The 15,577-nt window shown below is 38.8% G+C and overlaps 1 non-coding gene across 1 annotated transcript; it reads left to right on the top strand.

Annotated features, from left to right (window-relative positions):
- The first annotated feature begins 732 nt into the window (after positions 1 to 732).
- On the top strand, positions 733 to 839 carry LOC147368910 (U6 spliceosomal RNA). The gene has a single exon (XR_015168717.1). It is a non-coding gene; the product is annotated as a U6 spliceosomal RNA (small nuclear RNA).
- Positions 840 to 15,577: the final 14,738 nt, after the last annotated feature.

The raw sequence follows: 15,577 nt of genomic DNA, 5'->3' as shown, positions 1-15,577 counted from the left end.
CACGGTTTAGGAAAAGAAATAAAGCCAGTATGGCTAGAGCATAGGAAGCAAAGGGGAGAGTGTGGTGAGATGAGGCTGGAGAAATAGGCGGGGGTAGATTACATAACATAAGCATGGGAAGAAGTCTGAGTGTGAGAGAAGTCACAGGAGAGCTTTCAGCTAGAAAATTATTACTCTGGCTGCTGACTGGAGAATGGATTGTAATAAGGTAAAAGTAGAAGAAGGAGACTGATGGGAAACCTATGTCAATAGTCTAGGGAAGGAAGGACAATAAATATGTACTTGAGTTTTCAGTGGATATAGAAAACAGATTAGAAACAAAGACATGGGCAAAAATACAAAAAACAAGAAACTAGAAGTTATCATAGAAAAAAAAAACCCAACTTAATTAAATCAGAGGGTTATCTTGCTTGATATTCCAAAACAAAGACATTCATAAGTATTTCTGGGCTGAAAATAGCTTACAAAATTATAACTAAAATAACCAGGGAGAAAGAAAGGTATTAAAAAAAAGTGTAAAGCTACTACTATAATGGATACCTTAACATATGTTTTTCAATCTTAGATCAAGCAGACAAAAGATAGAGAATTTGTCTATTATTAATAATTAATAAACCTGGCTTCATAGAGATTAAACACATATCCTATAAATTCTGAATATACATTCTGGTCCAAAAATCCTAAGAATGATAGTGACTTATTAAAAGTCTCTATCTAGATAACTGTATATCAGTGCTCTCTTCAGTAGCACACATACTAAAATTGGAATGATATAGAGAAGACTAGCATGGCCCCTGCATAAGGATGACTTGCAAATTTGTGAAGCGTTCTGTATTTTTGGGGGTGACCTAGAGGGGTGGGATAGGGGTGGGTGGGAGGTTCAAGAGAGAGGGGATATATGTATACATACAACTGATTTGGGCTTCCCTGGTGGCTCAGATGGTAAAGAATCTGCCTGCAATGCAGGAGACCTGGGTTTGATCTCTGGGTTGGGAAGATCCCCTGGAGAAGGGAATGGCAACCCACTCCAGTATTCTTGCCTGGAGAATTCCATGGAGAAAGGAGCCTGGTGGACTACAGTGCATGGGGTAGCAAAGAGTCAGACACAACTGAGCAACTAAGCACAACAACACAGCTGATTCACTTCATTGTACAGCAGAAAGTAACACAACACGGTAAAGCAATTATACACCAATAAAAAATAGGTATGTTAAAAAATAACTGTAAGTCAAAGGGGGAATCAAAATTGCTAGTAAATGAAAGGCAACATCAATTATCATGCTACATATTAAACATACATGAAATGGATTAGATAAAAAAAAGTTCTCAAAACACAAAGAATTCTAGGATGTAGAAAGCTGGGAAGAGTATTGCTCACACCCTAACACAACAGCAATAGCCGGATAAACCATAAAATGGTAACTTTTCCTGGACCCATCAGAGAACTGAGGTCACAGAGCAAAGAGCTAAAATCTAAGGAAACTCAGGTGCCAACACTTAAGAGGTGGAACATGAGCACATGTTTACCTGTGGCAGAACACAAAAGAATGAAACACTGGGCTCCACAGAAGAAGGTAAGAAGAATTCACACAAAACCTTTCAATGAATTGCTAAAGGCAAAGTATGGGCTACATAAGAGTATGGAACTCCTGGGAGTCACAGATACAAGGGAAATTCACACCTCTCCTGCTCACAGGAGAGACTATTTCTGTCCCCGGGGCTTTCTCAATGATCCTGACCCTCCTCTCCATGACATTCAAAACTCTTCCTTGTATCTTTGGTGGGTCTTGGGCAGGAGATAGTATAATGAACCTCTCACAATGGTAGAACACTTCTAAAGATTTGGGGCCAGATCATTTCCTGACCTCCCATATGGCAACAAAGTTTGCAAACTCTCTAATTGAGGCTGGACCAGGACAACACAGGATCCCGGTTGGTTTCCACCACTAGAGTAGCCAAGCCTAGTACCAGACAATAGAAGATTACTGCTAGGGAGGGGCAAGAGTGCATCAAGAAAATCCTGAGGTACAAGTACACTGCAAGTCTCAAAGCTGCAGGTGAAGCAGGAATATTTAAAAACAAAACAAAACAAAACTTCTGGAAACCTAGCCTCTTCCTAAGCAAAATGTTTTGAAGCTGAAGGTACACTGAAGGCAAAATATAGCAATGAAAAATTATCTCAAACTCAAATACTAAGTAAATTGACTCAGATCTCCACACTAATGGCTTAGGAAAAAAAGAAATGTGCATACTTCCAGGAAAAGAAAATCATATTTACATAATGGTATTACATACTATCCCAATTCCCAAGAAGGGCAGTACTTTAGTACATTCAGTACATTACAACATTCAAACCACCAGACAAGTGCACTCATCTCCCACGTTAGTATGAGGTTATGCTCAAAATCGTCCAAGCTAGGCTTCAGCATTACATGAACAGAGAACTTTCAGATGTTCAAGCTGGGTTTAGAAAAGGCAGAGGAACCAGAGATAAAATGCCAACATTCGCTGGATCATAGAGAAAGCAAGGGAATTCCAGAAAAACACCCACTTCTGCTTCATTGGCTACACTAAAGTCTTGGACCGTGTGGATCATGACAAACTGTGGAAAACTCTTGGAGAGATGGATATACCAGGCCATCTTATTCGTCTCCTGAAAAACCTGTTATGTGGGTCAGAACAGTTAGCACCCTTATCGAAAAACTGACTGGTTCAGGATTGAGAAAGGAGTACAATAAGGTTGTTTATTGTCACCCTGTTTATTTAACCTATACTCAGAGCACATCATGTGAAATGCCAGGCTGTATGAGCTGTGAGCTAGGATCAAGATTGCTGGGAGAAATATCAACAACCTCAGATATGCAGATGATATCACTCTTATGGCAGAAAGTGAAGAGGAACTAAAGAGGCTCTTGATGAGGGTGAAGGAGGAGAGTGAAAAAGTTGGCTTAAAACTCAATATTAAAAAAAACTAAGATCATGGCATTTGGTCCCACCATTTTATGCCTAATAGAAGGGGAAAGGGTGGAGGCAGAGGACAGGTTTCCTCTTCCAGCTCTAAAATCACTGTGTATGGTGACTGCAGTCATGAAACTAGAAGACGATTTCTTCTTGGCTGGAAAGCTATGACAAACCTAGACAATGTGTTAAAAAGCAAAGATATCACTTTGCTGACAAAGGCTGGTTTAGTCAAGGCTATGTATGGTCTTTCCAGTAGTCATGTATGGATGTAAGACCTGGACAATAAAGAAGGCAGAGTGCCAAAGAATTGATGCTTTTTAACTGTTGTGCTGGAGAAGACTCTTGAGAGTCCCTTGGAAGGCAAGGAGATCCAACCAGTCCATCCTAAAGGAAATCAGCCCTGAATATTCATTGGAAGGACTGATGCTGAAGCTGAAACTCCAATACTTTGGCCAAGTGATGTGAAGAACTGACTCACTGGAAAAGACCCTGATTCTGGGGAAGACTGAAGGCAGAAGGAGAAGAAGGCGACAGAGGATGAGATGGTTGGATGACATCACTGATTCAATGGACATGAACTTGGGCAAACTGCAGGAGATGATGAGGGACAGACAGGGAAGCCTGGGGTGCTGCAGTCCATGGGGATGCAAAGAGTTGGACATGACTTGGTGATTCAACAACAAATTACACACTATATTACATACAAGTATGCAATAAAAATTATGAGACACATAAAAAAAAGAAAACAAAGTACTGTTAACAGACAAAGCAATTATCTGAAACAGAATCACGAAAAACCAGATATTAGAATGAACTGACAATTTAAATGTAAGGTAAATCAGTTAAAGTCTTGAGTAAAAAAAAATGGATGGCATATATGAACAGATACGGAATTCCAGAAGAAATATAAAAATCATAAGAAAAAATCAAATGGAAATTCTAGAAATAAAAAATACAATAAAAGAGTTGAAGAATGCCTTTGACAGACACATTATAGACTCAATACAGCCAAGAAAGAATCAAGGAACCCAGAGACAGAGTAATAGAAATTACTCAAATGTAAACACAAAGAGAAAAAGGGTGTAAAAAAACAGAACAGAGTATTCAGGAGCTGTGAAAAAATATCAAGTGGTCTAATATATAGGTAATTAGAATCTCAGAAGGATGAAATATAATTAAAGGGAAAGAGAGAAACATTTAAAGATAAGTTCGGCAAGAATTTTCAGAAAACAATGAAAAATGTAAACTAGAGAAACAAGAAACTCAGAAATCACAAACAGGATAAATACTACCCCCCAAAAAAATCACACTTAGACACATCATTCAAACTGCTAAAAAACAGACAAAAAGAGAAAAATCTTGAAGGCAGTGAGACAAAAAAAAAATTACACACAGAGAAACAAAGGTTAAAAATTATAGCAGACATATTCATAAACTAGGTAATACAGAAAACAATGGAGTGAGATCTTTAGTGTTGAAAGTAAAAAAAGCTGTCAACCAGGACTCAACAACTGATGAAACAACCTTTTAAACTGAAGGAAAAAAAAAAAAAACCTTCCGGAAAACAGACTTTATTTTTTTTTTTTTTTTTTTTTTTTTTTAGTAAATTTTTTTTTTTTTCTCTAATTTTATTTTATTTTTAAACTTTACATAATTGTATTAGTTTTGCCAAATATCAAAATGAATCCGCCACAGGTATACATGTGTTCCCCATCCCGAACCCTCCTCCCTCCTCCCTCCCCATACCATCCCTCTGGGCCATCCCAGTGCACCAGCCCCAAGCATCCAGCATCATGCATCGAACCTGGACTGGCAACTCGTTTCCTACATGATATTTTACATGTTTCATTGCCATTCTCCCAAATCTTCCCACCCTCTCCCTCTCCCACAGAGTCCATAAGACTGTTCTATACATCAGTGTCTCTTTTGCTGTCTCGTACACCGGGTTATTGTTACCATCTTTCTAAATTCCATATATATGCGTTAGTATACTGTATTTATGTTTTTCCTTCTGGCTTACTTCACTCTGTATAATAGGCTCCAGTTTCATCCACCTCATTAGAACTGATTCAAATGTATTCTTTTTAATGGCTGAGTAATACTCCATTGTGTATATGTACCACAGCTTTCTTATCCATTCATCTGCTGATGGACATCTAGGTTGCTTCCATGTCTTGGCTATTATAAACAGTGCTGCGATGAACATTGGGGTACACGTGTCTCTTTCCCTTCTGGTTTCCTCAGTGTGTATGCCCAGCAGTGGGGTTGCTGGATCATAAGGCAGTTCTATTTCCAGTTTTTTAAGGAATCTCCACACAGTTCTCCATAGTGGCTGTACTAGTTTGCATTCCCACCAACAGTGTAAAAGGGTTCCCTTTTCTCCACACCCTCTCCAGCATTTATTATTTGTAGACTTTTGGATCGCAGCCATTCTGACTGGTGTGAAATGGTACCTCATAGTGGTTTTGATTTGCATTTCTCTGATAATGAGTGATGTTGAGCATCTTTTCATGTGTTTGTTAGCCATCTGTATGTCTTTTTTGGAGAAATGTCTATTTAGTTCTTTGGCCCATTTTTTGATTGGGTCGTTTATTTTTCTGGAATACTTTCTGGTCAGTTTTGCTGTGAACCTAAAACTGCTCAAAAAAAAATAAAGTCTAACAGACTTTATTTTTTTTTGAGCAGTTTTAGGTTCACAGCAAAACTGACCAGAAAGTACAGAGTTCCTAGACATTCTCTGCCCTTACACATGCACAACCTCTCTCACTACTAACTTATTGTACCTCAGTGGTGCAAATTTTTTTACATTGCAATTTTTTACACATGCAAAAATTGATGAACCTAAACTGATATACATTATTATCACCTCAAGTCCACAATTTACATTATGGTTGACTCTTGGTGTTATGGGCTTCCCTGGTGCCTCAGTGGTAAGCAATTTGCCTACGAATGCAGGGGACATGGGTTCTTTCCCTGGGACAGGAAGATTCTCTGGAAAAAGAAATGGCAACCTACTCCAGTATTCTTGCCTGGGAAATCCCATGGACAGAGGAGCCTGGTGGGCTACAGTACACGCAGTCACAAAGAGTCGGAAAAGACTAGACAACAACTTGGTGTTGTACATTCCATGGGTTTGGACAAATATAATATAATGGCATGCATTCACCATTACAGTATCATATTAAATGGATCACTACCCTAGAAACCCTCTGTGCTCTGCCTATTCATCCCTCCTTCCCCCATTCCCTAGCAACTAGTGATCTTCTGTCTTCATAAGTTTTGATTTTCCCTGAATTCTATGCAGTTGTAGTCATACATTATATAGCCTTTTCAAATTGGCTTCTTTCAGTTAGCAATACACATTTAAGGTGCCATCATATCTTTTCATGACTTGATAGCTCATTTCTTTTTGGTCCTAAGTAATAACCCATGGTCTGGATGCACCATAGTTTATCAATTCATCTACTAAAGGACATCTTGGTTCCTTCCAAATTTTGGCAATTATGAATTAAGTTGTTATAAATGTTTATGTGCATGTTTTTGTGTGAATGTAAGGTTTAACTTATTTGGGTAAATATCAAGGAGTTGTGATTGCTGGGTGATACAGTAAGACTGTTTATTTTTTAAGAAACTGCTGAACTGTCTCCCAATGTGGCTGTAAAGTCATTACTGATGTAGTTAAGATTAATACCTACTATATTTGTTACTGTGACTTCCACCAGTGACTTCCCTGGTCGCTCAGATGGTAAAGCGTCTGTCTACAATGCGGGAGACCCGAGTTCGATCCCTGGGTGGGGAAGATCTCCTGGAGAAGGAAATGGCAACACACTCCAGTATTCTTGCCTGGAAAATCCCATGGACGGAGGAGCCTGGTAGGTTACAGACCATGGGCCCACAAAGGGTCGGACATGACTGAGCTCTCACTTTCTTTCATATTTGTTACTGTTTTCCATTTGTTGCCCTTGTTCTTTTTTCCTGATTTTTGTCTTGCCCTCTTTTCCACCTTCTGCAGTTTTACTTGAGCATTGTATATAATTCCATTTTCTCTTTCTCAGAATATCAATTATTGTTCAGTCACTAAGTCGTGTCTGACTTTTTGTGACCCCATGAACTGCAGCACACCAGGCTTCCCTGTCCTTCACTATCTCCCCGAGTTTGCTCAAACTCATGCCCACTGAGTCACGGTTGATGCCATCCAACCATCTCAACCTCTGTCGTCCCCTTATCCTCCTGCCCTCAATCTTTTCCAGCATCAGGGTCTTTTCCAATGAATCAACTCTTCCCATTAGGTAGCCAAAGTATTGGAGCTTTTGCATCAGTCCTTCCAGTGAATATTCAGGGTTGATTTCCCTGAGGACTGACTGGTTTGATCTCCTTGCTGTCCAAGGGATTCTAAAGAGTCTTCTCCAGCACCACAGTTTGAAGGCATCAATTCTTTGGTGCCCTGCCTTCTTTATGGTCCAACTTTCACATCCATACATGACTACTAGAAAAGCCATAGCTTTGACTTTACCGACCTTTGTCAGCAAAGTGATGTCTCTGCTTTTTGATATACTGTCTAGGTTCATCATAACTTTTCTTCCCTTTGGTTGAGCGTTAGGATTTCCCTTTCTTTTTTAATTGGAGGAAAATTGCTTTACAATGTTGTGTTAAGTTTTTGCCATACAACAACATGAATCAGTCATAACTATATATGTATCCCCTCCCTCTTGAGCCTCCCTCCCTTCCCCTCAACTCACCCCTCTAGGGCATCACAGAGCGCTAGGCTGGGCTCCCTATTTTACATAGCAACTTTCCACTAGCTGTCTATTTTATGCATGATCGTGTATGTATGTTGATGATACTTTCTCAACTCGTCCCACCCTCTCCTTCCCCTGCTGTGCCCACAAGTCCGTTCTCTATATTTGTGTCTCCATTCCTTGCAAATAAATACATAAATACCATTTTTCTGGATTCCATATATATGGAATATACATGATATTTGTTTTTCTCTGACTTACTTGACTCTGTATAACAGGCTCTAGGTTCATCCACCTCACTACCAGTGACTCAAATTCATTTCTTTTTATGGCTGAGTAATACTCCATTGTATATATGTACCACATCTTCTTTATCCATTCATCTGTCAGTGGACATCTAGGTTGCTTCCATGTCCTGGCTATTGTAAATAGTGCTGCAATGAACACTGGGGTACATGCGTCTTTTAGAATTGTGTTTTTCTCGGGGTATGGGACCCAGCGATGGGACTGCTGGGTCATATGGTAGATTTATTCCTAGGTTTTTAAGGAATCTCCATACTGTTCTCCATATTATCAGTTTACATGCCCTCCAACAGTGCAGGAAGGTCTCTTTTTCTCCACATCCTCTCCAGCATTTATTGTTTGTAGATTTTTTGATGATGGCCATTCTGACTGGTATGAAGTGATACCTCATTGTGGTTTTGATCTGCATTTCTCTAATAATGAGTGATGTTGAGCATCTTCTCATGTGTCAGCTGCATGTGTTCTTTGGAGAAATGCCTGTTTAGGTCTTCTGTCCATTTTTTGATTGGCTTGTTTGTTTTCCTGATATTGAGCTGTATAAGCTGCTTATATATTTTGGAGATTAATCCTCTGTCAGTTTCATTTGCAATTACATTTACAATTAACCCAAGTCCACTTTCAAAGAATACTATACCACCTACAGTATTATTTTTTCCTCTGCCTTCTTTCAAGATTTTTTTATCTTTGATTTTCTACAGTTTGAATATGATATACCTAAGTGTAGGTTTTTCAGTATTTACCATGCTCATCATTCTCTGAGTTTCCTGTATCTATGGTTTGGTATCTGAAACTAACTTGAGGAAGTTCTTAGTCATTAATGCTTCATATATTTCTTTTGTTCCTTTCTCTCTTTCTTCTTTTGGAACTCTGATAATGTGTTATTTAGGCCTTTTGTAGTTGTCCCACAGTTTCTGTATATTCTACTATTTTTAAAGACCTTTTTCCTCTTTGGTTTTCATTTTGGGAAGTTTCTATTAACACACCGCAAGCTCACTGTTTCTTTCCTTGTCTGTGTCCAGTATCCTGATTAGCCTATCTAAGGCATTCTTGATTTTTGTTACACAGTTTTCTAACTTCTAGCATTTTCTTTTGATTCTTTTCTTAGAGTATCCACATCTCTGCTTTTACTACCCATCTGGTTTATGTGTTTTCCATTTCTTCCTCTAGAACCCTCTACATATTAATCACAGTTGTTTAAAAGTTGTCTGTAAAGTCTAACATCTCTACCATATCTGGGTCTGGCTCTGATGTTTGCTCTGTCTCCTCAAACTTTTTTCCTCCCCCTCCTAGTATAGTTTATAATCTTCTGTTGAAAGGACATGAAGGACAGAGAAGTGAGGTCAGAGGGCAAACCTCTGTATCATAAATTGTAACAACAGACAGGTAGAGCAGAAATCCACCTCCATGAGAATGAGTACTGGGATAGAAAGGTCTTAACTGTGGTTAATAGGATCCTAGAGGCTCAGTATGGACAAGATTGAGAGATAAAAAACTCCAGGGGGATCCTAGTCATGAGAGAGCTCTCATACTTTCATGAGTTTTATCTCTGGCATCCCTGCAAAGTTCTCACAGGAAAGAACACAGAAAAATCCCCTCATACTTTGGGTAGGAGTATATAAAAGGGAATTGTTTTGAATTATACTAGAGCATTCTGGTCTTAACAAGGCCTGCTGTCAAGAGAATCTACTTTACCATGTGAGAAGGCCTTTAGCAATACAGTGGAGAGAGTGGCATGTTATAACTCCATGATTAGGTCTCAGTCTTTTGGTGATCCTGTTCCTGTGGACTGTCAGCTTCACCAGTGTTTCTTAGTTCCCCCACCCCCTTAGGTGGGAGAGGATGGATAGAGGGGACTGAAGTTGGTATTTCCTCTCCCCTATATGGAAGGTTAGAAAGAGCTAGAGTTGGGTATTTCCCTCACCTCAGGTTATTTAGATTCTGATAAAACCCCAGCTCTGGTAAAGTAGATTCTCTTGACAGCAGGCCTTGTTTTTTTCATTGTTATTGTATAGGAATGCAAGGGATTTCTGTGTATTAATTTTATATCCTGAAACTTTACTATATTCACTGATTAGCTCTAGTAATTTTCTGGCAGTATCTTTAGGGTTTTCTATGTAGAGGATCGTGTCATCTGCAAATAGTGACAGTTTTACATCTTCTTTTCCAATCTGTTCATTTTATTTCTTTTTATTCTCTGATTGCTGTTGACTAGGACTTCCAAAACTACATTGAATAGTAGTGGTGAGAGTGAGCACCCTTGTCTTGTTCCTGATTTTAGAGGAAATGTTTTCGATTTTTCACCATTGAGGATAATGTTTGCTGTGGGTTTGCTGTATATGGCTTCTATTATGTTGAGGTATGTTCCTTCTATGCCTGCTTTCTGGAGTTTTCATCATAAATGGGTGTTGGATTTTGTGAAAGCCTTTCTCTGCATCTACTGAGATAATCTATGAAGAGGAACTAAAAAGACTCTTGATGAAAGTGAAAGTGGAGAGCGAAAAAGTTGGCTTAAAGCTCAACATTCAGAAAGCTAAGATCATGGCATCCGGTCCCACCACTTCATGGGAAATAGATGGGGAAACAGTGGAAACAGTGTCAGACTTTATTTTTCTGGGCTCCAAAATCACTGCACATGGTGATTGCAGCCATGAAATTAAAAGACACTTACTCCTTGGAAGGAAAGTTATGACCAACCTAAATGGCATATTCCGAAGCAGAGACATTACTTAGCCAACAAAGGTTCGTCTAGTCAAGGCTATGGTTTTTCCAGTGGTCATGTATGGATGTGAGAGTTGGACTGTGAAGAAGGCTGAGTGCCGAAGAATTGATGCTTTTGAACTGTGGTGTTGGAGAAGACTCTTGAGAGTCCCTTGGACTGCAAGGAGATCCAACCAGTCCATTCTAAAGGAGATCAGCCCTGGGATTTCTTTGGAAGGAATGATGCTAAAGCTGAAACTCCAGTACTTTGGCCACCTCATGCGAAGAGTTGACTCATTGGAAGAGACTCTGATGCTGGGAGGGATTGGGGACGGGAGGAGAAGGGGACGACAGAGGATGAGATGGCTGGATGGCATCACCGACTCGATGGACGTGAGTCTGAGTGAACTCTGGGAGTTGGTGATGGACAGGGAGGCCTGGCGTGCTGCGATTCATGGGGTCGCAAAGAGTCGGACACGACTGAGCGACTGATCTGACTGAGATAATCATATGGTTTTTATCTTTCAATTTGTTAATATGGTGTATCACATTGATTGATTTGGGAATACTGAAGAATCTTTGCATCCCTGGAATAAAGCCCACTTGGTCATGATGTATGACCTTTTTAATATGTTGTTGGATTCTGTTTGCTAGAATTTTGTTGAGGATATTTGCATCTATGTTCATCAGTGATATTGGCCTGTAGTTTTCTTTTTTGTGGCATCTTTGTCTGGTTTTGGTATTAGGGTGATGGTGGCCTCATAGAATGAGTTTGGGAGTTTACCCTCCTCTGCAATTTCCTGGAAGGATTTGAGTAGGATAGGTGTTAGCTCATCTCTAAATTTTTGGTAGAATTCACCTGTGAAGCCATCTGGTCCTGGGCTTCTGCTTGTTGGAATTTTTATTACAATTTTTATTTCTGTGCTTGTGATTGGTCTGTTCAGTTTTTCTGTTTCTTCCTGGTTCAGTTTTGGAAGGTTATACTTTTCTAAGAAATCTTCCGTTTCTTCCAAGTGGTCCATTTTATTGGCATATAATTGCTCATAGTGGTCTCTTACAATCTTTTATATTTCTGTGTCTGTTGTGATTTCTCCATTTTCATTTCTAATTTTATTGACTTGATTCTTCTCCCTCTTTTCTTGATGAGTCTTGCTAACAGCTTGTCTAATTTATCTTCTCAAAGAACCAGCTTTTAGTTTTGTTGATCTTTGCTATAGTCTCCTTCGTTTGTTTTACATTTATTTCTGTGATTTTTATGACTTCTTTCCTCTTACTAACTTTAGAGTTGTTCTATTCGTCCTTTTCTAGTTGCTTTAGGTTTAAAGTTAGGTTGTTTATTTGATGTTTCTCTTGTTTCTTGAGGTAGGCTTGTATTGCTATGAACCTCCCTCTTAGCACTGCTTTTATTGAATGCCATAGGTTTTGGGTTGTCGTGTTTTCATTTTTATTTGTTTCTATGCCTATTTTGACTTCCTTTTTGGTTTCTTCTGTGATCTGTTGGTTATTCAGAAGTGTGTTGTTTAGCCTCCATATGATTGTTTTTAATAGGGTTTTCCCCATATTTGATATCTAGTCCTACCACATTGTGATCAGAAAAGATACTTGAACTGATTTCAACTTTAAAAAATTTTCCAAGGCTAGATTTATGGCCCAAGATGTGATCTATCCTGGAGAATATTCCGTGTGCACTTGAGAAAAAGGGGAAATCCACTGTTTTGGGGTGAAATATCCTGTAGATATCAATTAGGTCTAACTGGTCCACTGTATTATTTAAAGCTTCTGTTTCCTTGCTAATTTTCTGCTTGGTTGACGTATCCATAGGTGGGAGTCGGGTATTAAAGTCCCCCACTATCATTATGTTAATTTCCCCTTTCATACTTGTTATCATTTGCCTTACTCATTGAGGTGCTCCTGTGTTGAGTGCATATATATTTATAACTATCTCTTCTTCTTGAATTGATCCTTTGATCATTATGTACCATCCTTCTTTGTCTCTTCTTATGGCTTTTATTGCAAAGTCTATTTGACTTCCAAATTTGCTGGCATATTGATGCAGCACTTTCACAGCATCATCTTTCAGGATTTGAAATAGCTCAACTGGAATTCCATCACTTCCACTAGCTTTCTTCGTAGTGATGCTTTCTAAGGCCCACTTGACTTCACATTCCAGGATGTCTGGCTCTAGGTGAGTGATCACACCATCGTGATTATCTGGGTCGTGAAGGTCTTTTTTGTACAGTTCTGTGTATTCTTGCCACCACTTCTTAATATCTTCTACTTCTGTTAGGTCCATAACTATCACACAATTGCACTCATCTCACATGCTAGTAAAGTAATGCTCAAAATTCTCCAAGCCAGGCTTCAGCAATATGTGAACCGTGAACTTCCAGATGTTCAAGCTGGTTTTAGAAAAAGGAGAGGAACCAGAGATCAAATTGCCAACATCTGCTGGATGATCAAAAAAGCAAGAGAGTGCCAGAAAAACATCTATTTCTGCTTTATTGACTATGCCAAAGTCTTTGACTGTGTGGATCACAATAAACTGGAAAATCCTGAAAGAGATGGGAATACCAGACCACCTGACCTGCCTCTTGAGAAACCTATATGCAGGTCAGGAGGCAACAGTTAGAACTGGACATGGAACAACAGACTGGTTCCAAATATGAAAAGGAGTAGGTCAAGGCTGTATATTGTCACCTTGCTTATTTAACTTATATGCAGAGTACATCATAAGAAATGCTGGGCTGGAAGAGGCACAAGCTGGAATCAAGATTGCCGGGAGAAATATCAATAACCTTAGATATGCAGATGACACCACCTTTATGGCAGAAAGCGAAGAACTAAAGAGCTTACTGAGCCTCTTGATGAAAGTGAAAGAGGAGAGTGAAAAAGCTGGCTTAAAACATAATATTCAAAAAACAAAGATCATGGCATCCAGTCCCATCACTTCATGGCAAATAGATGGGGAAACAATGGAACCAGTGAAAGACTTTAATTTTGGGGGCTCCAAAATCACTACAGATGGAGACTGTAGCAATGAAATTAAAAGACGCTTGCTCCTTTGAAGAAAAGCTATGACCAATCTAGACAGCATATTAAAAAGCAGAGACATTACTTTGCCAACAAAAGTCCATCTATTCAAAGCTATGGTTTTTGCAGTATTCATGTATGGATGTGAGAGTTGGACTATAAAGAAAGCTGAGTGCCGAAGAATTGATACTTTTGATCTATGGTGTTGGAGAAGACTCTTGAGAGTCCTTTGGACTGCAAGGAGATCAAACCAGTCAATCCTAAAGGAAATCAGTCCTAAATGTTCACTGGAAGTACTGATGCTAAGGCTGAAACTCCAATACTTTGGCCACCTGATGCAAAGAACTGACTCACTGCAAAAGACCCTGATGCTGGGAAAGATTGAAGGCAGGAAGAGAAGGGGACAACAGAGAATGAGATGGTTGGATGGCATCACTGACTCAACAGATATGAATTTGAGCAAGCTCCGGAAGTTGGTGATGGACAGGGAAGTCTGGTGTGCTGCAATCCATGGCGTCACAAAGAGCTGGACACGACTGAGTGACTGAACTGAATGGATGTTAATTCTCCCTCAATTGACCTAAAGATTCAATGCAACCCCAATCAAAATCCAAGCACAGACAAAAATTAGTTGTATTTCTATACAACAGCAATGAAAATCTGAAACAAAATTAAGGAAACAATGCCATTAGAAAATAGAATAAAAAAGAATAAAATACTAAGGAATAAAGTTAATCACGGTAGTGCATGATTTATACACTGAAAACTACAAAACATTGCTGCAAGAAATTAAAGAAGACTTAAATAAGCTGAAAGACATCCTCTGTTCATGGACTCGAACACAATATTATTAGGAAGGCAGTACTTCCCAAAGTAATCCACAGATTCAGGTCAGCCCCAATCAAAATCCCAGCGGCCTTTTTTGCATAAACTGAACAGCTGATCCGAAAATTCATATAGAATTTCAAGGTAACAGCCAAAACAATTTTCAAAATTAGTTGAAGAACTCACATTTATTGATTTCAAAACTTATTACATAGCTACTTACCATTAAAGCAGTGTAAAACTGGCCTAAGAATAGGGATAACTATTCCATATCAATGGAATAGAACTGAGGGTCCAGAAATGAATTGATTTTTGACAACAGTGTGAAGGCAATTAAATGCAGAAAGAACAAATAGTACTAGGATAATTAGATATCCACATGTAAAAGAAAGAACCCTTACCTTACATACAAAATTAACTCAAGATAAATCCAAAAACCTAAACGTAAGAGCTAAAACTATAAAACTCTAAGAAGAAAAAATTGAAGTAAGTCTTCACAACCCTGGGTAGGTATGACACCTAAAGCACAAGCAACCAAAGAAAAAATCAGATAAAATGGACTTCATCAAACTTTAAAAGCATTTGGCTTCAAAGGACACCATCAAGAAAGAAAAGATAACCCACAGAATGGGAGAAAGCAAATCATATTATCTGATTGGGTCTAGTATACAGGATATATATAGAAGTCTTACAACTAAACAATAAAAAGACAAACAACCCAACTAAAAAATGGGGAAAGGATTTGAATAGACATATCTCCAAGCAATATACAAATTGTTAATAAACACGAGAAGATGTTCAACACCATTATCCCTTATTGAAATACAAATCAAAACCACAATGAGATACCACTTCACAACCACTAGGAAGGCTGTATACTTTGTAAATAGGAAAATAACAAGTGTCTGCAACAATGTGGAGAAACTGGAGTGTAAAATGGTCCAGCTATTATTATAAAAAATAGTTTGGTGTTCCCAAAAGAGTTAAACACAGAGTTACCATATGACTCAGCAATTCCACGC

Source organism: Bos grunniens, chromosome 7, assembly GCF_055505025.1.
Source record: "Bos grunniens cultivar Pamir isolate PY7600 chromosome 7, Bosgru_T2T1.0, whole genome shotgun sequence".
Taxonomy (NCBI): Eukaryota; Metazoa; Chordata; class Mammalia; order Artiodactyla; family Bovidae; genus Bos; species Bos grunniens.
The sequence above is the reverse complement of the archived record's forward strand: the minus strand, read 5'-3'. Positions and strand labels throughout refer to the sequence as shown.